This window comes from Vigna angularis, chromosome 3 (genome assembly GCF_016808095.1).
Source record: "Vigna angularis cultivar LongXiaoDou No.4 chromosome 3, ASM1680809v1, whole genome shotgun sequence".
NCBI classification, from domain to species: Eukaryota; Viridiplantae; Streptophyta; class Magnoliopsida; order Fabales; family Fabaceae; genus Vigna; species Vigna angularis.
The window spans coordinates 3033859-3057496 of record NC_068972.1 but is presented as its reverse complement, the minus strand read 5'-3'; positions in this window follow the sequence as shown (position 1 = coordinate 3057496).

The following is a 23638-nucleotide window of genomic DNA, read 5'->3' as shown; positions in this document are numbered from 1 at the left end:
AATGTGATTCGATGTGAATATAAAGAGCATAAAGGTAGAAATATAAGGAAAAGCAAAAGAGTTTTTCTCTTTTACCGAATGCATGGGTTAGGTTTGTCATCTTCCATGTTTTGGGCAAGGAATAAGACTAAAGAAGTTATACAATAATTATTGAATCTAGTGAAGCATCTAAATCACAATATTTTATGGATAAATGTTTGTTCACATTGCTTTCTTTCGTATAAACTTTGACTCCTCCGGTTAAAGTTCAAATCAAATTAATATGTTTTCAAAATTCAGATAGCTACGCACAAGAAAAAGATTCTTTTTACAAAAATAATTACTAATTTAAAAACTATAATAACAAGTTCCAAATATCATGACATCTAAATTTGTTTTTATTCAAACAAACACTAAACCTAAATTTTAACAACTGTATTCCAAGTTGTTTCCACCATTAAAAAAAACACACTCACAGTTAGATGTCATGTGGATGCAAGTTAAACTTGATTTAAAAAAGTTTCACGAGAGACCAGTGTAAACATGTGTATCCTTTTTTGCAGATGGAGTGGGGTTAATATTTAATTCATAAAAAATAATTTTAAGATATGTATTCAAATAAGACTATCTATATTAATTAATGTACCATTTAATAACTTTAATTTATATTCAAGTTTTAATTAGCTTAATTTTTTTTTCTCACTTACTTTAAAAGAAAAAGTTTATATTTATTTGTTTATTGTATGACCATTTGGTTCATAACATAAATTAAAAAATCTATTTTTTTGACACGAGCTTCTCCCTTGAGAACAATTGAAAAACATAATTGAATAATCGATCAAAGGAGAGATTATAATTAAATTTGATCAATTTAAAACAAAGTATAATTACTATTTATTGAGTTATAATTAAGTTGTTATTAATCAAAATTCATCCGAAATTTAATGAATAGTTTGAAGTTGAACATTACACTTACATCGTTGATATGAATCTCATCCGAAACAATTTGTATACAACAAAATTTTCATAATGTATATTAAATAAATAAAAATTATATATAAATCATTTAATACATAGGATCAGCCCTAACATGTTAATAAATGAATTTTAAGTCTAATTCAATCTCACAAAACTAGCTTGTAAGATAAGGTTTGTACCCACTTATATATTATAAATTAGTTTCTAGTTAACGTAGGACTTTCAACAATATATAATTATACTTTAACCGTAATACATTTCATATAAAAAAATATTAATGATGTAATAGTTAGTGATATTTATGGTATCTTCCATTATTTGTTTTAGAAACGGTTCTACCAAAATAATTTTAAAATATATAGAACTTTGAAAATAAATTTATTCAAAGACTAAATGTTAATTATTTTTCCATGAAATTTTATGAAACAATTATTGAGACAGATATCATGTGGACACAAATTAAACTTAAATTGAAAGAATATAAAATCATGTATTTTTTTTAGGGAGGGTGGTTCAGTGTTTAGTTTTCTTTTTTTTTCATTTTTTTTATATAAAAACAATACTTGGTCGAAAGAAAATCTTATTGTGAAAATATTTTTTAAAGGGAAAAAATATATACTTGAATAAGTTGATATATTATTACATGGAGAATAGTGAATACAGGATACATGTATTAGGTTTTATGTACATTATTTTTTTCATTCAATTAATTAATTAAATAATTTTACAATAGTAATACCTATATTATTTAAAAATTTGTAAATAACAATTTCTTGGTAATACTAATAAATAATCTAAAAGAATTTTCACGCAGACAAATTAAAGCATGTTTTCTAATTTCCAGCAAACACATTAATGGCATATGGCGACAAATTTACTAAATTGATTGTTTTCAAGTTTGTCCAAATTAACAATTTAAAAAAAAAATTAAAGTGTGTGTCATACTCATACAAACAAACACGGTTCGTCTATTTTTATAATTTTTTAAAATTAATAATTTCAATAAATTTCAAAACAAAGCACACCAATTTGATAAATTTATCCATATGGCATGCATATGTATAAACACTTGCAATGGATCAGTTTACAAAGACAGCCAAAATGTGAATTGGATTCCCGAAAGCAACATTTTAAATATTATCATGTAAGTTTAGAAAAAACGCCGACCTGCATAATTGCTAATTAATTTATATCGATCCTTGCGAGAAAAATTAACATTAAATACATAATAAATCGAAATTAGCCAAAATTTAAAAAGAATAAATTTAGTAATGTTCATCCTTTTGGATTGAAACTCGTATACCCAACATTTTGGTAGCATATTTGTAAAATGTGAGATAGGCAGTTTATTTTTCGACGAAGGGTGGAAAGTAAATTATTTGTAGGGAAAATGATAATATATGTTGGTATTAATTGTTGGAAGGGAGCAGCAGACAGAAACAAATACACAGCTCCTATGTTGATAGAAATGAATGTTATGTTAGAAGAATGTAGCTGTGGGAATATGATTACTAGTTGTTCAACATAAATAACTAATCAACCATCACCACAAAGGGCTCCACATGTCAATTTCATGCATCTAATTAATCATATATCTTCACGTAATCTCTTTCGACAATAAACTCCTTCAACACCCCAGTATGCCACATTACAAACACCATTTCTGATATCTTGATCTGATTTTTTACTGAATAACTGCACTGGTTTTGTTTTTGTTGTGTATTATTGTAATCTTGATTAGGGAGATTTGTCTTCAGTGTTTGTCCTCTGCGATCGAAATGATAATAAGAATAATAAATGAGTTGAAAACAACATTCTGATTCACTCACATTACAAAGAAGGAACACAAGAGACAGGTGGAAGACAAGAAGTCACTCACTACCTCAAACACAAGGGTGTCACTTTTTCAGTTCCTCAAACGCATCACGCTAATTGCAAACTTGTGTGAATGTGCCCAAAGTGTTCCCTCGCCACCACCACTGTGGCCCTTTTACTCCTTCAAACAATAACACCAAAACAAACCATTCATCTCAATCTACGTTACTTTCTCCCCCAATTCCACAATCACACGTTTTCCACTTAAATTTTCCAACTTTTAAGATATTTATCACAAAAATCAACAGATGTTTTGTTATGGAGAATTAGGGTCGCTCAAAGGGGGCAGAGAGACCCTGCCCAGCCTGTCGCAGACTCAACTGGGTCAGATTCCATTATTTTCCCAAATTATTTACCTAATCCCAAAAGCGCGCCCCGACAACTAAATCAATGTCTCGTTTCAATATTGGTCCGTTTATTTTCTAAAAATTAATATTAAAAAATTATTACATGCACTGATCCGACATCTCTAATCATGGTTAAGGTATAGAAGTGTTGTTTGTTTACATCCATGAGGTGGCAGCTTATTTTTAAATTTTGAAGAGTCTTGTTTTGGAGGTAGTAGACATCAAAATGAAGTTGATCTGGGAAGTTATTTAAAAATATGGTAAGATTATTTTAACGTCATTTTGAAGTGGCTATCTAGCCTAGGGAAAGAAATCCACTTAGGGTCAACGAACCTTGACGTTTCACTATATATATATAATTGTCACAGTCACATGCAACAAGTCCCTACTGTTATTATCCCTGTCTTCTATATTCAGTTCCTTCTGAAACTTGTTCATTTTTTAACCCAACAACCCCATTTTAAAGGCTGTCACGTTTCGCTGATGCTAGCCACCTACTGTTTCATCTCAACTTCATTGTTCTTTTCTCGAATGTCTCTCTTTTTCTTTCTGGACATCGTATGTCTTTCATAAACTATGTTTCTGTTATGGCTTTATAAGAAGTAGAGGGAAACACATTTGTTCTCACTTGTTTCCTTTTTCTATCATGTTATCTTATTTTAGTAACTTCAAATATAATTTTGTTCTTATGTAATTTCTTAAATAACTTATAATCTGCAATTTTTCTTAAAATCGAGTGGTTGTCGTCACAGATTTTGATGTTATTATCATTCTATGATTTTCTTTATTGCATATGATCGAGAGAGTGAAATGTATGATAGAAGGTTCATTTTTAAATCGTACAGGACTTTAAAGAATAATTAAAGAAAAAAAAGAAAAAATAGAAAAATGATTTGTGATGATCAGATATAAAATTTTTATTATAGGTTTCTTTATCAGTTTTAGTATAGATTGTTATATTTATTGAAATATTTTTATTTACTGCATAAAATGGTTTATGCCTTGATTCAACTGTATGGATGAATCATTGATTGTTTTTCTATGGTTTAATCTACCTTTAAAAATATTTTTACACTTCTATTGGTTTATTCTTTTTACTAAGAATTTTATAAAGCTTCTTCTGATTTCACATATATTCAAATCATTTAAGTCAATGTTTTTATTATCTTCCCTACGATTTGTGTTATTTCAATGTTCTATCCAACATATTAATTTCGTATTCTGTTTTTTTTTTAAATGCACAAGCATCTAACGTAAAATTTACATCCTTGTTATGTTGAGTTATATATATTATGGCACAACATGTAAAAAAAAAATCTTATTTGGTTCTTATTTAATTATTTATATTATTTTTAAAGCTGAAAAATGGACACGGTTACGAACTAGTTTTCCTTTTCGTTTTACTTTTAAAAAAAAAACACACACACACACACGAAATTAATTAGTTTTCTTTCGTGTTCTGCTTGAAAATATATTTCATTAAATATTATTTTATCTTTCCCCGTGTCTATTTTTTTCAAATTATTCCGTACTAACACTTTCTTTTTGCTTACTTTATTTTGAAAAAAAGTTATTTAAAATAGTAATTAAAAAAACAAAAATATATAAAAAAAAAAATAGCTGGCCCTTGTAACTTTACAACTCTATAACAAGTTGTATCATGATAAAATTTCTCTTAAAGTCGAATGGTACCTTTGACACTTAAATTAAAAGCACTTTTTCATTTATACATTAAAACCTATATTCTGGTTTATAATCTGTGTCTTCGTCAAGTTGTACGAACATATACCTAAACTGAATGACTTCACATAATTTATTTGATGCAATTTTTAAGTTATTCTCCTTATAATATATTCACTTATTTATTGTATAACATATCCCATAGAGTCCACACAATATTAATTATTAACAAATTTGAGAAAATACTTCATATTAATAATATAATTAAAGAATAATTAATGATTTTTTATAAACCAATCATATTGATTTATAGTGCGAAGCAGTTTTAACTAAAGAATACATATTTTAATTTTTTTATAAACTAACATCTATTTCAATATTCAAGATAATCATATATATATATATATATATATATATATGAAGACTAAATGAAAAAAATAAGAGCTTACTTTTTTTTATCCTTGGTCAAGGAGCATAAATAAAAAATGGATATCAACTAAGCCCAATCCGTACGAGTTGAATAAAAGGCCCGTGGGTTGCTGCTTCCTGCACTCCGGTTTTTCTTCTGCAGCCCCTAACTTTTAAAATTCTCATTCTACCCCTAAGTAAATGGAAAAAAGTGAAACCCTAATTTTCTGCACCTCCGTTTTTTTTTTTTCTTGAAACAAAGGTGCTCTAAATCATATTATCCCTTCGTCTTGTTAAATTAAAAACTGGATTTCTATATGAGCCCGTTACAATAGGGGTGGGTATAATTGAGTAAAACAAATTTACAATTCAACCAATAGTTTATTATTTCAAGCTTTTTTAAACTTGTTTTAGCAAATTTTCAGGAGGATACTTTAACAAAAATAAAAAGATAAAATGTATTTTTATTTCCTAAACTTATATACAAAATTAAAATGTATTTATATTTCAAACATTAATATATTTTAATTTTTAGATTTTAAAAATAAATAGATATAATCATTTCTAATTTATTCACGTTTATTTTATTTTTATGTGTTAGTATTTTAAGTTGACATTTAAATTAATAAGTGACAAATTATATAAAATACCATTTAACATATTAAAATAGTATTATTGAATTAAAAAATTATATTTATTTATATTTAAAATTTAAGAATCAAAATCTATTATATTTTAAACATTTTTTTAGTATTTAAAAACTGAAAATATATTTAATCCTAAAAATGACTTCCATGAGAAAAATAAATGAACTGTCGTTTTTATAGTAAATAAAAATATAATTTGAAATGAACACTTACATACTGATTCTTTTTTCTAAATGTGCAAATACTAGAAATATGTTTTTCAACACTTTTTTTTCTATTATTTAAAAGTTAGTAATACTCTTACTATGAGTTTTAGATATTTATCAATTTCTCTTGTAATCATGTATCTCTGAATACATTTTAATCAATAAGAGATAGTGTATAGAAGAGTAACACTCACCTTAACAGTTTATATACGCACCTTAAAAATCTTCCGTGTCTATATTTAATTGGCATCATGGAACACTTTAAACAATTTATTAAGAAATCAATAATTAATAATAAAATACTGAGAGTATATATATATATATATATATATATATATATATATATATATATATATATATATATATATATATATATATATATATATATATATATTTAGAGTTGTTAAAACGGATAATCTGACTTAACCTGGTCCGATCTATTATAGGTTGGTCACTTAGTGACTCAATTTTTAATCTGACTCACTTATTAGAGAGCTGAAAAAATTCGAACCTTGTCCAACTCACCACGGGTTGATGGGTTAAATGAGTTGGTTCACAGACCCATATAATTATAAATTTTTCTTAAAATAGAAAAAATTACGATTTTTTTAATTCAAATTTAAATAAATTTCACACTAAAAATGAAAAATCACGTACAAAAGCTGAACAAATAAGTTTTTAATATTGATCATTTTTGTATCACTTGTCCATTTATAATATTAAAATCTTGAATAGATAATTCTATAATATTTTTCTTTCTTGAAACATTTTCTTTATCACTATCTACGATATAATAAAAAAAATATTAACTAATAATATTGAAACACAAAATAATAAATAATTTAATTAAATTAGGTAGATTAGTGAGCCAACTTGACTCACCACAGATTCAATCTGGATGAGCCAGATTCTAAGTGAGCTAGATTGAAAACTAATCTGCATAGAAAAAATTAAATTTTTTTCAAACTCAATCCGACTGAAACCCTTAAACCCTGTGTATGTTAATGTTATCTGGGTACATTCATAATATTTAATTTGGATTTTTTTTAATATTTAAAAACAACTTTTGAAGTAGTATCTAAAAGTTTATATTGTTAATATGTAGTAGTTTATGATTAAATGCAACGGGTTTTTACACTAGTAGAATATTAAAAAAAAGAATAATTTAAATATATTCTTATATTGAAAATAAAATACATTATCATTCAATTATATTTCTATAACAAGATAACTTTTTAATGTGAAAATTGATTTTTTTTAATTTAAATCTAATTTAGTTATTTAATTTTTAAAATGTATGTATTTTAATTTTTTTAATCAAATTCTAAAATAAAAGATTAAATTAGTCAAAATTTCAAAAACAGGTTAATTTTAATTTTTATTCAAAATTATGAGAGATTAAAAGTATATTTAATTCTTTAAAATATTATAAAAAATCACATTTAAAATAATTTATTATTTTTTGTTTAATTGCTTATAATTTTACAAAACTATTATTATTTTGTGATCTTATCTACATTTTTTTTTGCATATTTTACTATTGTTTTTTAGTTGTTCACATCTTATATCTTATCACTGAAAATTTTGTTCCACATTTTATTAATGATATTGTTTTTAGCAAAAGAACGTCCAGACATCTTGAAACTCCACATATTCTTGTATAGTAAAAAGGGGGGTCGAGTCCATAAAAGACAAGATCAGTAAGACGAAATTTACTGAAATATAATCCTTGTTAGATCGTCCATTTTGTACCAACAGTGTCTTTTGAGTATACTGAATCATTATAGCTATCCTTCTTCTAACAAAGCAATGAAATTTCACAATCAGTGTAAAAATTTAGTACTAGATTTTTTTCGTCTTTTTTCATTAATTATCTCTATGTAGTCAAAAATTCGATAGAAAATTTTGCAAAGTTTGGGTATATAAAATTTTGTTTGATATTCAATTTTTATAGTAATAGTATAAAATGAAGGTTCTTAACATTTCAGATTATTAGTTTTGGATTAGAAACTAAAGATCCATTCAAATCGGAATATGAGAAAAGGGTTTCTGATAATTCATAAAGTAGATTTTATATTTTAATAATTCAATTAGTGCCAAATCAATAAATCTATTTTTTGTGGTTGTTGAAGATCTTTTTTTTCGATTTTCTTCGTAACGAAACAATTAAATGGTTTAGTTGTTTTTAAAAACAGTTTAGTTGTTACAGAGTTAACATATTAAGTGGTTTTTTTAAAACTCAGTTTTAAAAGTGTATACATTGAGTTCCAAAGTTGTCAAAATTTTATGAATCAAGTTCCTTTCGTTTAATTGACAGAAACGGAGTTAACCCCTAACTGACGTGGCGAAGAAATTTACACATTTTCTTCTCTTTCCTCTACTTTTCCGGCAATGCTCTAACTTTTTCTCTTTTTTTATATCTTTATTAAAAAAAAAATTCTCTTTCCTTCCTCCACAACATCTACCTCCAGGATTATTAGAAAGGTAGAGAAGAGAAATTGAATGAACGGTGTTAGTGATCGGACAGTGTGAGTGACCGAATGGTGTGAGTGAGTAACCGAATGGTGTGAGTGACCGAATGATGTGAGTGACCGGATGGTGTGAGTGACTGAATGATGTAAGCCAATGACCGAACAGTGTGAGTGAATATTTGAGAGTTCCAATATTTTATTAGTGTTGTTAAGAATGGTGTAAGCCAATGACCGAACGGTGTGAGTGAATATTTAAGGGTGCCAATGATCGAACGATGTGAGTGTTGTTAACCGTTCATTCAGTTTCTCTTTTCTACCTTTCTAATAATTCTGGAGGTAGAGGTTGTGGAGGAAGGAGAGAGAAAAAAAAAGTATTTAATAAAGATACTATAAAGAGAGAAAAAGTTGGGATATTGTAGGAAAAACAAAGGAGAAAGAAGAAGATGTGTAGATTCCTTCCTCACAGTCAGCTGAGAATTAACTCCACTTTTGCCAATTTATCGGATGAAACTTGATTTATACAATTTTGATAACTTTGAGACCAATGTATATGCACTTTTAAAACCGGATAGTAAACTGAAAAAAAAACATTTAACATAAATACCAAATAAACTATTAAGCCAAAATTATAATAGTAAACTTTTAAAAATTATGATAATTTAATGTAAAATCACCACTAAACTTTTAATTATTGATATATAGAAATTATTGTCAACACCCAATTTTGTCCGGGTTGAAAGAATGTGTTTGTATTGGCTTTTATTTTATTCTATTTTTTTTATATGTTTAGATTTTTTGCTTTTAATTTTTTCTATTTTATTTCTTATTTTCAATTTGTTTTAATAGTGTTAATTAATCAAAATAATTAAAAAATTGAAAAATAAAATTAAAATTAAAAATAAAGTAAAAAATAAATAAAATAAAATTGGAAAAAGTAAAAAATAGGAAAAAGGGAGAAAACGTGGGAAATGGTATAGGGGACGTGTCTCAACAGGGGAGACCAGGTGGTTACAAGAGAATTTTTTCAAGATTTTGGGGCAGAGGTTTTGGGGATCGAGGAGAGAGAGAGAAAAAGGGGGGCAGACGAGAAACAATTTTTTGGGGGAATCATCATCCAGAGCTATCATTGGTACCAGCGCCGGCAGAGAAGGAGAAGAGCGAGAAGAGGTCACCGGCTACGCAGCGGACGACAGCAGCAAACGTAGTAGCAGGTAAGTCTCTGTGCATCCAGACTCTTCGTGAATGCTTACTGCATAACTGCTTCTGCTACTTTTTCCATCATGAACGTTCTTCCTCTGAATATCCTGAGTTCCCTTATCACCAACCTCCCTTTCCATTCATTCTTTGTTTCATCCCATTTCCTCTCTCTGTCCTAACTCCCACAACTCCCTCGCTCACGGCCAATCTCAACAAACCAAAATCCAAAACCCATTACACAATTGGAAAACGGAGAGCGGTCTCGGTGGTGAAAAGCGGAGAGCTCGACGAAGAAGCGGCGGACCGTGTGTTTGAACTGGTGGAGACGAACCCCTCCCTGGGTTGCCGGTGTCGGAGAGAACAGATAAGAGCAAGGAAGTAGTGGCGCGGTGTGGTATGGCGTGGTAGCTGGTCCGTGAAGGCAGTGATACGGTGGCCATCTTCGTTGCAGTGGCTAGTCTGGTCCGTGGTGGTCAATTGAAAGAAGACGTGGCCGTTGAGTGACAGAGTGAACCCTTTTGATCAGAGAGAAGGAGGCATTGGTCTCATCTGAGAAGAACAGCGTGAAGGAGTGAATGAGAATGGGAAGGCTGAACCCCTAGGAAAATTCTAGGTTAGAAACTGCCCCTGTGGGCCAAGCCCAAGAGTGAGCGAACGAGCGTTCGTTACCCCGAATGAACGAGCGCTCGTTGTCCAAACGAGCGCTCCTTATCCAAACGAGTGAACGCTCGTTAACATTAAGCCTTCTTGACCGTTCGTCCAAACCCCCAAATGAACGAGCGTTCGTTATCCAGATGAACGAGCGCTCGTTAACATTAAGCCTTTTAACCGTTCGTTCAAACCTTCTCACGAGCGAACGCTCGTTATCCAAACGAGCGAACGCTCGTTAACATTAAGCCTTTTAACCGTTCGTTCAAACCTTCTCACCAACGAGCGCTCGTCATCCAAACGAGCGAACGCTCGTTAACCTTGGGCCTTCTTGACCGTTCGTTCAAATCTTCTCCTAAAGGGCGCTCGTTATCCAAACGAACGAGCGTTCGTTTCCGAACCAACGAGCGCTTGTCATCTCGAGAGCGCTCATTACCTTATTTTATTTATTTCTTTTAAATATCCACTTATTTCAATATATATATATATAATAATACATATAAAAAATAAAATTTACAAGAAAAGTTTTAAAGGTTTAAGCACACGTGCGACCGCTCGCGTAGGCCTTGTGCTGAAAATCTTTTCCTTTTCTTTTATAAAAATTAAAAATCAAATAAAAATATTTTGAAAAGGTTTAAGCACACGTGCGACCGCTCGCGTAGGCCTTGTGCTGAAAATCTTTTCCTTTTCTTTTATAAAAATCAAAAATCAAATAAAAATATTTTGAAAAGGTTTAAGCACACGTGCGACCGCTCGCGTAGGCCTTGTGCTGAAAATCTTTTCCTTTTCTTTTATAAAAATCAAAAATCAAATAAAAATATTTTGAAAAGGTTTAAGCACACGTGCGACCGCTCGCGTAGGCCTTGTGCTGAAAATCTTTTCCTTTTCTTTTATAAAAATCAAAAATCAAATAAAAATATTTTGAAAAGGTTTAAGCACACGTGCGACCGCTCGCGTAGGCCTTGTGCTGAAAATCTTTTCCTTTTCTTTTATAAAAATCAAAAATCAAATAAAAATATTTTGAAAAGGTTTAAGCACACGTGCGACCGCTCGCGTAGGCCTTGTGCTGAAAATCTTTCCCTTTTCTTTTATAAAAATTAAAAATCAAATAAAAATATTTTGAAAAGGTTTTAAGCACACGTGCGACCGCTCGCGTAGGCCTTGTGCTAAAAAACCTTTTCCTTTTCTTTTACAAAAGTTAAAAATCAAATAAAAATATTTGAAAAGGTTTAAGCACACGTGCGACCGCTCGCGTAGGCCTTGTGCTAGAAAACCTTTTCCTTCTTTATTAAAAATACTAAAATATTCCCGGCTACAAGCAATCTTTCAGCTAGAACTACGTTACCTTTGATTCTCCATCAAAAGTGGAGATACGTAGGAGCAAGGCTAGTCCTTGTCAGGTTCATTTCCCAAAAATACAAAATCATTATCCACAATCAATTTCTCAAACAAATTTCTCAAACAAAATTCTCAAACAGTTTCAGAAAGAACTACGTAACCCTGATTTCTCATTTTGAATGAGAATACGTAGGAGCAAGGTCAATCCTTGTCGGGCCCAAAAAACTAAAAAAATATATTTTGTTTATTTAGAATTTTATTTTAGGGACTAGTTAAACATTTTGAAAACCACATCATATTCGTGCATTTAGTTAAAGGTACTGCCTTCGGGCAGGCGTTGTAGGGTGCTAATACCTTCCCTACGCGTAACCGACTCCCGAACCCAGAATCTGGTTTTCGTGGACCGTGTCTTATTATTTTATGGTTTTTCCGTAGTTTTCCAGAATAAACTATGGTGGCGACTCCAAAATCTCTTTTCGAAACCCGTTTCTTTTTGGATCGTCGTCCCGTCGCGATTCCGGTTGCGACAGATGGCGACTCCACTGGGGACTTTTTTTTTAGAGAGTCAAGCCATTTAACTATATGTGCGAATTCAATGTGGTTTTTCTTTATGTTTTTCTTCCCTTTTTCTTTATCTATCTTTGATATTTGAATAATCGCATGTGAGTAAATAACTGTTGAATATTGAACCCTAGGGAAGACAATATGTTCATATCTGCCTGGGAATTTTTTCTGGTTGTTTTGCAGGTGAGGGTTTGGATGTGCATGATGTTCTCCCTTCACACACACACTTTCAGCATATCATGAGTGGGGCCCTATACCCGGGTCTGAGCGTAACTTAGAATTAGAGGAGTTGTGTAGCGGTGTCACTCTGGGATGTACTTCCTGTTTGGCTATCGTGAGAACTCCAGCTAGAGTCTGTTCTCTTCATATGTGTTTCCACACCTAGTTGATTACTCGACTGTTGTGGAGATACTATAAAGGGGGCCATAGCTCTAGTGGTCGTTGATCTTTAGGTTCAGGTAACCATCCTTGTGAGATTCCATATACTTAACCTTAGATCTTAAGTGTTCAACCTTCATTAGGGCACAAAGGGAGATGTGTGCAGTCTTATAACCCTCATTTTTGCTTAATAAAATCAAGCACCTTGTACATATCTTTATACCTTTTTTATACACCTTTTTCTTTTATTTCTTTCTTTTTCTCATGCATTTTTATGGTCTTGTCACTGGTTCTAGTCAGAAAATTATAAATTTGTGATTGAGTCCTTAAGGTAAAGATGGAAATTAACATGGATTTTGAGTCGAGGGGTATTCGAGTTCATACATTCTGATGAAAAGACACACATCAAGCAAAGGAAGATAATATTGGTGGCTCGAGGAATCTGGTGAGGAAAAGATAACCTTGAAAGATGCATTCAAGAATGGGTATAAGAATTTGTTGAGCTTGTCAGAGGGAAAGAATTTGGACAAATCGTAGATACACCTGCTAAGGGCAAAACTCTATGCAACTACCTTGGGTAGTTTACCCTTGTCTTGTAGCTAATCAAACTAATGAAAGTGCACCTTGTGAAGTTGGAAAGTGAATTCATACTTAAGGGTAAAGTGAACGACTTTCCTCAAGGATACCTAGAGTGGTACTTGCATCGTTTGGATGAGGAGGAAAAATGGGAAACAATTACGAATGTATTGACTTTTATCCTCTATGATGTCATGCTCTTCCCTAATATCAGGGATTTTGTTGACTGTGCTGCTATGAACGTTTTCGTGGGATACAAAGTTCGCTTTGAGAATTCAACCACTGTTGTCCTAGCTGAAGTTTGTGGGACCCTTAGGCAGTGTTATGAGCTAAAGGGTAGGAAGATGTTGTTTTCCTTACCTGTGGTGCATGCATGATTCATGTCTCGCATGAGTGAGGGAGCCTTGAAGTTCATATGTCCGTTGGGTGAGCTACTGCAATGTAAGCCGAAGATGAAAAGGGCAAATGAATGAGCGCAACTCTGTGCAACCTCAGAGGAGGAAAGGTTTAAATGATGTGTTTTCCTGGCAGCGAAGACCGCATATCATATATCATTGCGGGAAGTTCCCTAATGTACCCCTCATGGGTTTTCGATATTGTACTAATCACAATACTGTGTTAGCATAAAAGCAATCTGGGTAAGGCCCACGCCTGCATCTCTTGCCAAATTGCAGATCTTATGTGGAATGAACCTTTGCTGAAATGCTTCATCAAGTTAGGGACGCTTGGGGCAATGTTCTTCGCTGCGAAAGAGGCCCAAGATCATGGAATGTTAATGAAAGATTCCCTTAGCCAATGGATCGTAGAAAGAGTTAAGACAATCCAGTTGCCATTCAAGTTAATCTCCCCTGACCCAAATTGTGAAAAGAATTTTCATAGTGATGAACAATGTAAAAGCAACAGTGAAACTGGAGAAGAAATGTCATCGAGAAAAAAAGGAGACATAAAGAATTGATAACTCAAATGAAGAGGCTTATTGTAGAGCAAGGGGGAATTGAAAAAGAAGTCTCTCACAACTAGCTTCCCTCGCCAATGAAGCCATTGAAGGTGTTCTGAAGTTATTAACTGATGTTGAGTCCGCAGTGTGAATCTTTAACTTGCCTAAGGGGATTGAACTTTCCTCAATTGCTGTAAGAGCTGACTAGAGAAATGAAGAATGGGATGGCTAAGGCCCGAGATGGTTGACAAGGACTTCCTATGCTTCACATTTTGTGAACTTCTAGAGGTGGTGGATGTTTCATTGTATGAATCACCCTATTGACTCTGTTTCATGTTAATTTCCAAACTATATCGGGGCAATGTTTCACAGCTTTATAATTTCCGACTAGAGTATTTGAACTACATTGTCTCTTCTTTTTTTCCTTTCATTTTCATTTTCATTTTCTTAATTTGTTTCATCTATAAATAAAAAATATAACTAAACATCCAAGATACCCTAAAGGACTCGAACCAGTTAATAAATCTTGGAGAACCAAGGAGAAGTTCAAGAAGGGATGAAAGCCGATATCCAACAACTGAAGGGATAAATGAGCCAAATCCTAGAGGCTCTGAATGCCTTACAAAGCCCTGAAGATTCGTGTGCACCACGACTACAATACAGAGTTCGAGAGGCCTAAATTTTCTCCTCATATGGTCTTCCCCTACATTACACTTCACCCTTGGGGGTGGAATTGAGGCATGTTCACACTCAAAAGGCAGAAAATAACGCAGTTGAAGGAAGAAACAAGCTTGGGGCAACCACTTTCATGGTCCCCTAGGAGATGATTCAGTCACGCCTTGTGAGCAAGATAATGACGAAGCAACCCGAGTTGAAATCTTTCCCTCATGTCGTTGCACCAGTGGATGTTGATGCTGACAAGCTTAAACTTGAAATACTGGAAAAAGGATAAGAGTCATGGAAGGAGGAGGAAGCTCTAAGTTTGCAAATGTTGCAGGGTTATGCTTAGTCTCAGATGATATGTTGATACCTCCCAAATTTTAAATTACCCGGAGGCACCACTTGTCCAAGAGTCATCTCATGATGCATAGAAAGAAAATGGTTGTGCGTTCCTATGATGAAAAGTGGTCAATTCGTTTTTTCTAAGGTAGATTAGCTGGCATGACACCAAACTGGGGCACTCACATTGAACAGTCGTGCATCCGGTCTTGGGAGGATTTGGTGGATGCTTTCTTGAGGCAGTACAAATATATCAGGGATGGGGCACTTGATTGATTACAACTGCAGACCTTAATGAAGGAGTCTAAATTGTTCAAAGAATATGCCAAAGGTGGAAAGAGACTGTTGCTCAAATGAAGTTTCATCAGAGTGACAAGGAAATGGTTCCCATATTCCTCAATACTTTGTAATCACCCTTCTGTGAGACCGTGGTGAGCAGTGTTTCCATAAGCTTTACAAACTTGGTGATAATCAAATAAAGAATTAAAATTTGTGTGAAGACTGAAGAGATCGCTCATGGTCCTACCATGGCAGTAAATGTGAACAAGTCTGGTCTAAGCCTGGGATAAGGAGAGAAGAAAGAGCTCAATCACATCCCACCGCTCAAATACCGTTGGCCTACCCTTTGAAACCGTTTTGAGGAAGATTGGAGACTAGACCCAAACTCAACTTCCTACCAAGCTGTCAGGTAGAAAAAAATGTTTGATCAAGAGAAAAGGCCTATGAGTTTCACTCCTATCCATATGACTTATGCAACATTTCTTCCATGTCTTCTGCATAAAAAGGCGTGGCCTCTACTTGTTACATGAAGCCTGTAAAGCCTCATTTCCACAAGACTCGTGATGCATCATATACAAAAGGTGATTATCATGAAGGGGCTATCGGTCATTCCACCAAAAGTGCTGGTGGTTCAAGCGCAAAGGCAAACTTTAATTCATTCAAGATGATTAAAGTATGAAGAAAGTCAACTAGACATTAAGGCAAGGCTTGTGAATGCCTCTACAAATGCCATGAAGAAATGAAGTGGGCTTTAAGACCATATAAGAAAGCATAAGTCTTGCTATCAGGGAAGTATGCGTTTTGATATCGCACTGTCATCCATGACTTGCAATGCAAACATTCACTACAGGGTTTCTCCAAGTAGTGCTGGAAATCGAGTCCTGAAAGGGTATTACGAAAAAAAGGGGGAAAACAAAATTGAAAAAAAATGATGAAGGAAATCTTGAGTCACTTATCTTTCTTGTGAACCGTCAAACTCTTGTTTTTCGAAAATAGAAAAAAAAAGAGGAAAAATGATGAATAATCGAAAAGAAAATTGGGACGTCAAGATTTTCTGAGGTCAAATGTTTAAAAATAACAATTTGATGTTTCCTTTCGAGATGTTTGTGCATGTGTTGCTTGAAAGCCTTCACCCTTCACTTTCTCTAAAATAAAGGATTTTCCCCAACAAACACTGTCACTGCCCTCAGTAACAAAAACCTTTACACTGGGGCAGATTGGTCTGGCCAAAAGTTTTCTCGCTTGCGCTAGTAGGGTGATCCCTGAATCCATTGAGATAAACAGAAGAATTTTCAAAAAGAGAATAAGCCCATTAGATTGAAAACCCGAAAGGGCAATCTAGAAAGAAAAAAAAAAGAACTCATGTTGAGGTCATCTAGTCGTAGAATTAATCTTTTGAAAATAAAGCAATCAGAATTTGAAATGATGTGTGGCCATCTTTTCTTTATCTAAAAAGCAAAAAATATATATCCATTGCTACCCTGTTTGAGCCAAAAATAAACTCTTTTTCAAAATTATCCCCAAGCAAGGGTTGTCATCAGTATGAGTCAACTTAGGAAGCAATTGAAGAGCACTCAATGATCAAACGGAGGAATCCTTCAAAAGGGTAACCAAAAACAAAAAAAAAAAAGAACAAAAAATCACAAAGTGATGATGAAAAAAATAAAAAAATGGAGTTCAAGAAAAGCAAAGTGCTCAAAATGTCAAATAGTTGACACAATGCCAGATGATAACCCTTGTTTCAAAAAATAACCGACAAGCATTCATTTGGGCCTTTAACCTTTTCTTTCGATACCTTCTAGCCCTAGCCACATTACAAGCCTAATAAAGTCCACACAGATTGAATAATTTTTGCTCAAATTTTCATAAAGCTTAATTTTGTGATAAGACGAAATGACTTTCAATGTGTCAAAAAAAAAACAAAAAAAAAAAACAAAAAAAAAAAAACAAAAAAAAAACAAAAAAAAAAAGAAGAAAAAAAAGTAATGTCTCAGGAAGAAGGGATCTCTTTGCCAACTAGGCAAAGGCATGCACAAGAAAATCAGACCAATTGGGGTCATCCTTTTAACCGATCCTTTTCATGCCCACTACCTCTTCCTAACATAACCCCATGCCAAAAACTGGGGCAAATTTGTGAGTCTCATACGAGTTTTTCATCAACCCATACCACAATAAATAAAAAAAAAACTGGGGCAACTTTGTGAGTCTCATACGAGTTTTTCATCAACCCATACCACAATAAATAAAGAAAAAAACTTGGGGCAGCTTTGTGAGTCTCCCAAGAGTGTTTTATCAACCCATAATTTCAAGACTGGGGCAGCTTTGCGAATCTCACTTGAATTTTTCACTTGAATTGTCAAACATCCATACCCCATGCTCATATTCCCAAACCGGGGCAACTTTTTAGGTACCTCGTGTTTCGCTTTGGCACTCATCTCCTTTGAGGATTATAGAAGGAATGACGTGCCCGCATGACTCTCCCAGTCTTCTCCAAACCTTTCTAAACATCTCACATTTTCCACTTGTCTACGAATTCAAGCATGTGTGCATTGATGTCGAGAAAGAGAAAGTCAAACATATAATCATATTGGACATTAGACCTCGAGATGTATGACATTCCTCTCTTTCGCAAAATATTGAAAATAAGAATAAGTATGATGATTGCAAGAAAGATGACTGACTCAAGCAGAAAAAACAGGCGAAACACGAAACAAAGCAAATGTTTTCCATATGTGTGCATTCATCCATCAAAAAAAAAAATCTTTCAGATCGAAACCCTCTTCATTGATATGAATGGTTGTCGAATCCTTCTTCAAAAATACAAAAAAGAATAACATTATGGTTTTCTCTTTCAAGTCATGTTGTTTCTCTCATTTTAGGGTTGACACCCACATCTTTACACTCTATTTACCGCCTTTAAGTTAGTGTTTCAACATTCTACCAGGGTCTTTATACTTTGTTTCTCCTATCCTCATATTAGGACCTTCTCTTTGGAAATGGTCACTGATACCTTTTCAAAAATCAAAATTTTGTCAAAAATTACAAAAAAAAAAAAAACCATTTCACAAAACTACAAGTTTCAAGAATTTCCAAATCCTAAAGCCCAGTTTTCACACTGGCCCACAAGCCAAGTTTCCACACTGGCCCAAAAGCCCAATTTTCACATTGGCCCCCAAGCCCAGTTTCCACACTAGCCCAAAAGCCCAATTTTCACATTGGTCCCCAAGCCCAATTTTCACATTGGCCCCCAAGCCCAGTTTCCATACTGGCCCCAAGCCCAATTTCCATACCGGCCCACAAAGCCCAGTTTTCACACTGGCCCCAAGGTCCAGTTTTCATACTGGCCCCCATAAGCCCAGTTTTGCCTAGCACCCTAAACTCAAGTTTTTCTTTTTGTAACGGCCCTCTGCTTGGCAATGGTCGGATTTAAATTTCTGTTCTGTGAGTTTGGCCCTCTGCGAGGCAATGGTCAAAGCCAGGTTTTAGTTTCTGTTATCGACCCTCTGCATGGCAATGGTCGGATTTAAATTTCTGTTCTGTGAGTTTGGCCCTCTGCGAGGCAATGGTCAAATCCAGGTTTTAGTTTTCTGTTATCGGCCCTCTGCATGGCAATGGTCGGATTTAAATTTCTGTTCTGTGAGTTTGGCCCTCTGCGAGGCAATGGTCAAATCCAGGTTTTAAATTTTCTGTTATTGACCCTCTGCATGGCAATGGTCGGATTTAAATTTCTGTTCTGTGAGTTTGGCCCTCTGCGAGGCAATGGTCAAATCCAGGTTTTAGTTTCTGTTATTGGCCCTCTGCATGGCAATGGTCGGATTTAAATTTCTGTTCTGTGAGTTTGGCCCTCTGCGAGGCAATGGTCAAATCCAGGTTTTAGTTTTTTTGATACTTTAATTGACATTGGTCATTTGGCATCGTGACTTGAATTATTTTGTTCGTTTTCTTTCATGATTGAAACCCGGACAAAATTAGTGTCTTTATCTTTACTTAGCTTTACTTAAATAATACGAAAAGATTAAATTTTCATATTATTTAGTAATATCTAAGTAAAGAGGGGCAGCTGTCAACACCCAATTTTGTCCGGGTTGAAAGAATGTGTTTGTATTGGCTTTTATTTTATTCTATTTTTTTTATATGTTTAGATTTTTTGCTTTTAATTTTTTCTATTTTATTTCTTATTTTCAATTTGTTTTAATAGTGTTAATTAATCAAAATAATTAAAAAATTGAAAAATAAAATTAAAATTAAAAATAAAGTAAAAAATAAATAAAATAAAATTGGAAAAAGTAAAAAATAGGAAAAAGGGAGAAAACGTGGGAAATGGTATAGGGGACGTGTCTCAACAGGGGAGACCAGGTGGTTACAAGAGAATTTTTTCAAGATTTTGGGGCAGAGGTTTTGGGGATCGAGGAGAGAGAGAGAAAAAGGGGGGCAGACGAGAAACGATTTTTTGGGGGAATCATCATCCAGAGCTATCATTGGTACCAGCGCCGGCAGAGAAGGAGAAGAGCGAGAAGAGGTCACCGGCTACGCAGCGGACGACAGCAGCAAACGTAGTAGCAGGTAAGTCTCTGTGCATCCAGACTCTTCATGAATGCTTACTGCATAACTGCTTCTGCTACTTTTTCCATCATGAACGTTCTTCCTCTGAATATCCTGAGTTCCCTTATCACCAACCTCCCTTTCCATTCATTCTTTGTTTCATCCCATTTCCTCTCTCTGTCCTAACTCCCACAACTCCCTCGCTCACGGCCAATCTCAACAAACCAAAATCCAAAACCCATTACACAATTGGAAAACGGAGAGCGGTCTCGGTGGTGAAAAGCGGAGAGCTCGACGAAGAAGCGGCGGACCGTGTGTTTGAACTGGTGGAGACGAACCCCTCCCTGGGTTGCCGGTGTCGGAGAGAACAGATAAGAGCAAGGAAGTAGTGGCGCGGTGTGGTATGGCGTGGTAGCTGGTCCGTGAAGGCAGTGATACGGTGGCCATCTTCGTTGCAGTGGCTAGTCTGGTCCGTGGTGGTCAATTGAAAGAAGACGTGGCCGTTGAGTGACAGAGTGAACCCTTTTGATCAGAGAGAAGGAGGCATTAGTCTCATCTGAGAAGAACAGCGTGAAGGAGTGAATGAGAATGGGAAGGCTGAACCCCTAGGAAAATTCTAGGTTAGAAACTGCCCCTGTGGGCCAAGCCCAAGAGTGAGCGAACGAGCGTTCGTTACCCCGAATGAACGAGCGCTCGTTGTCCAAACGAGCGCTCCTTATCCAAACGAGTGAACGCTCGTTAACATTAAGCCTTCTTGACCGTTCGTCCAAACCCCCAAATGAACGAGCGTTCGTTATCCAGATGAACGAGCGCTCGTTAACATTAAGCCTTTTAACCGTTCGTTCAAACCTTCTCACGAGCGAACGCTCGTTATCCAAACGAGCGAACGCTCGTTAACATTAAGCCTTTTAACCGTTCGTTCAAACCTTCTCACCAACGAGCGCTCGTCATCCAAACGAGCGAACGCTCGTTAACCTTGGGCCTTCTTGACCGTTCGTTCAAATCTTCTCCTAAAGGGCGCTCGTTATCCAAACGAACGAGCGTTCGTTTCCGAACCAACGAGCGCTTGTCATCTCGAGAGCGCTCATTACCTTATTTTATTTATTTCTTTTAAATATCCACTTATTTCAATATATATATATATATATATATATATATATATATAATAATACATATAAAAAATAAAATTTACAAGAAAAGTTTTAAAGGTTTAAGCACACGTGCGACCGCTCGCGTAGGCCTTGTGCTGAAAATCTTTTCCTTTTCTTTTATAAAAATTAAAAATCAAATAAAAATATTTTGAAAAGGTTTAAGCACACGTGCGACCGCTCGCGTAGGCCTTGTGCTGAAAATCTTTTCCTTTTCTTTTATAAAAATCAAAAATCAAATAAAAATATTTTGAAAAGGTTTAAGCACACGTGCGACCGCTCGCGTAGGCCTTGTGCTGAAAATCTTTTCCTTTTCTTTTATAAAAATCAAAAATCAAATAAAAATATTTTGAAAAGGTTTAAGCACACGTGCGACCGCTCGCGTAGGCCTTGTGCTGAAAATCTTTTCCTTTTCTTTTATAAAAATCAAAAATCAAATAAAAATATTTTGAAAAGGTTTAAGCACACGTGCGACCGCTCGCGTAGGCCTTGTGCTGAAAATCTTTCCCTTTTCTTTTATAAAAATTAAAAATCAAATAAAAATATTTTGAAAAGGTTTTAAGCACACGTGCGACCGCTCGCGTAGGCCTTGTGCTAAAAAACCTTTTTCTTTTCTTTTACAAAAGTTAAAAATCAAATAAAAATATTTGAAAAGGTTTAAGCACACGTGCGACCGCTCGCGTAGGCCTTGTGCTAGAAAACCTTTTCCTTCTTTATTAAAAATACTAAAATATTCCCGGCTACAAGCAATCTTTCAGCTAGAACTACGTTACCTTTGATTCTCCATCAAAAGTGGAGATACGTAGGAGCAAGGCTAGTCCTTGTCAGGTTCATTTCCCAAAAATACAAAATCATTATCCACAATCAATTTCTCAAACAAATTTCTCAAACAAAATTCTCAAACAGTTTCAGAAAGAACTACGTAACCCTGATTTCTCATTTTGAATGAGAATACGTAGGAGCAAGGTCAATCCTTGTCGGGCCCAAAAAACTAAAAAAATATATTTTGTTTATTTAGAATTTTATTTTAGGGACTAGTTAAACATTTTGAAAACCACATCATATTCGTGCATTTAGTTAAAGGTACTGCCTTCGGGCAGGCGTTGTAGGGTGCTAATACCTTCCCTACGCGTAACCGACTCCCGAACCCAGAATCTGGTTTTCGTGCACCGTGTCTTATTATTTTATGGTTTTTCCGTAGTTTTCCAGAATAAACTATGGTGGCGACTCCAAAATCTCTTTTCGAAACCCGTTTCTTTTTGGATCGTCGTTCCGTCGCGATTCCGGTTGCGACAATTATCTATCGCATTTAAATATTATTTATAATAAACTTTTTTTATTTCTTTAAATAATATGATGGTTGCCAATAAAAACAAATAGTTACTAAACATAATTTTACTTGAGGTGAAGTAGAGTCTCAAAACAACAATTTCATTTATATAGATTGTTTCTATAAGTTCGCTATTAAATGTCTTTCATACGAATAAATATACGTAACTGAAAATAACTTAAATAAATATTTTTTGAGAATTACACTTGTAAATGTAACTCTGCATATGTCAAGGTTTTTCTATGTCATGCAAAGGATTAATTATGAGTTTATTTATGCTTGGTGAGTGTATGTTTAGCTGAATTTGTGAGTGTACGATTAATTATTATTTGTTTTAATTGAACCATATAATTTTTTTAAATAGTCCATATATAAACTATTTTAAATATTTTTTAGCTTAATTTTATTTGGATTTTGTATATAGTCCATATATAAACTATTTTAAATATTTTTTAGTTTAATTTTATTTGAATTTTGTATACTATGTCTCGTTAGATCAACAAGTTAGTGGAAAGATAACTCGTTAATCAAATAAAAGAATAATATTTTTATTTTATTAATCTATTGACACTTTTACTAATATAAATATTGATATTAAAATTAATAATCATAATGGAATTATGAAAAAAAATAATGAACAATTGCGATTGGTTGAACTTTTAAATCTAGATTAAATTTTTTTCCAATAATTATTTATATTTTATTTAGTAATACTTTACTATTTATTGTACTTTCAAATTTGAATTAAAACTTTTACTAAAAGTTATTTATATTTTATTTAGTAATACTTTCATAATTCACATTTTTCAACTCTATAATTTAGTCACTCTTACTAATTTAAAACTTTTAAGATACATTTTTTATTTTATTTCTGGTAATTTTGTAGGTCAAAATATTTGTATTTCTTTAACAATTTTATGAATGTTCATTATTTTTGAATATTTCTAGCATCTCATTGAAGCATTTATAAATTAAATTAACTGAATTTGGAAAATAACAATAACATAATATTTAAAAGTGCATATACACACATAAGTAACGTATGTGTTTACGTTAACTATATTATATTTTAATAATATATTTTTAAAATATAATCAATATCTTATAAAAT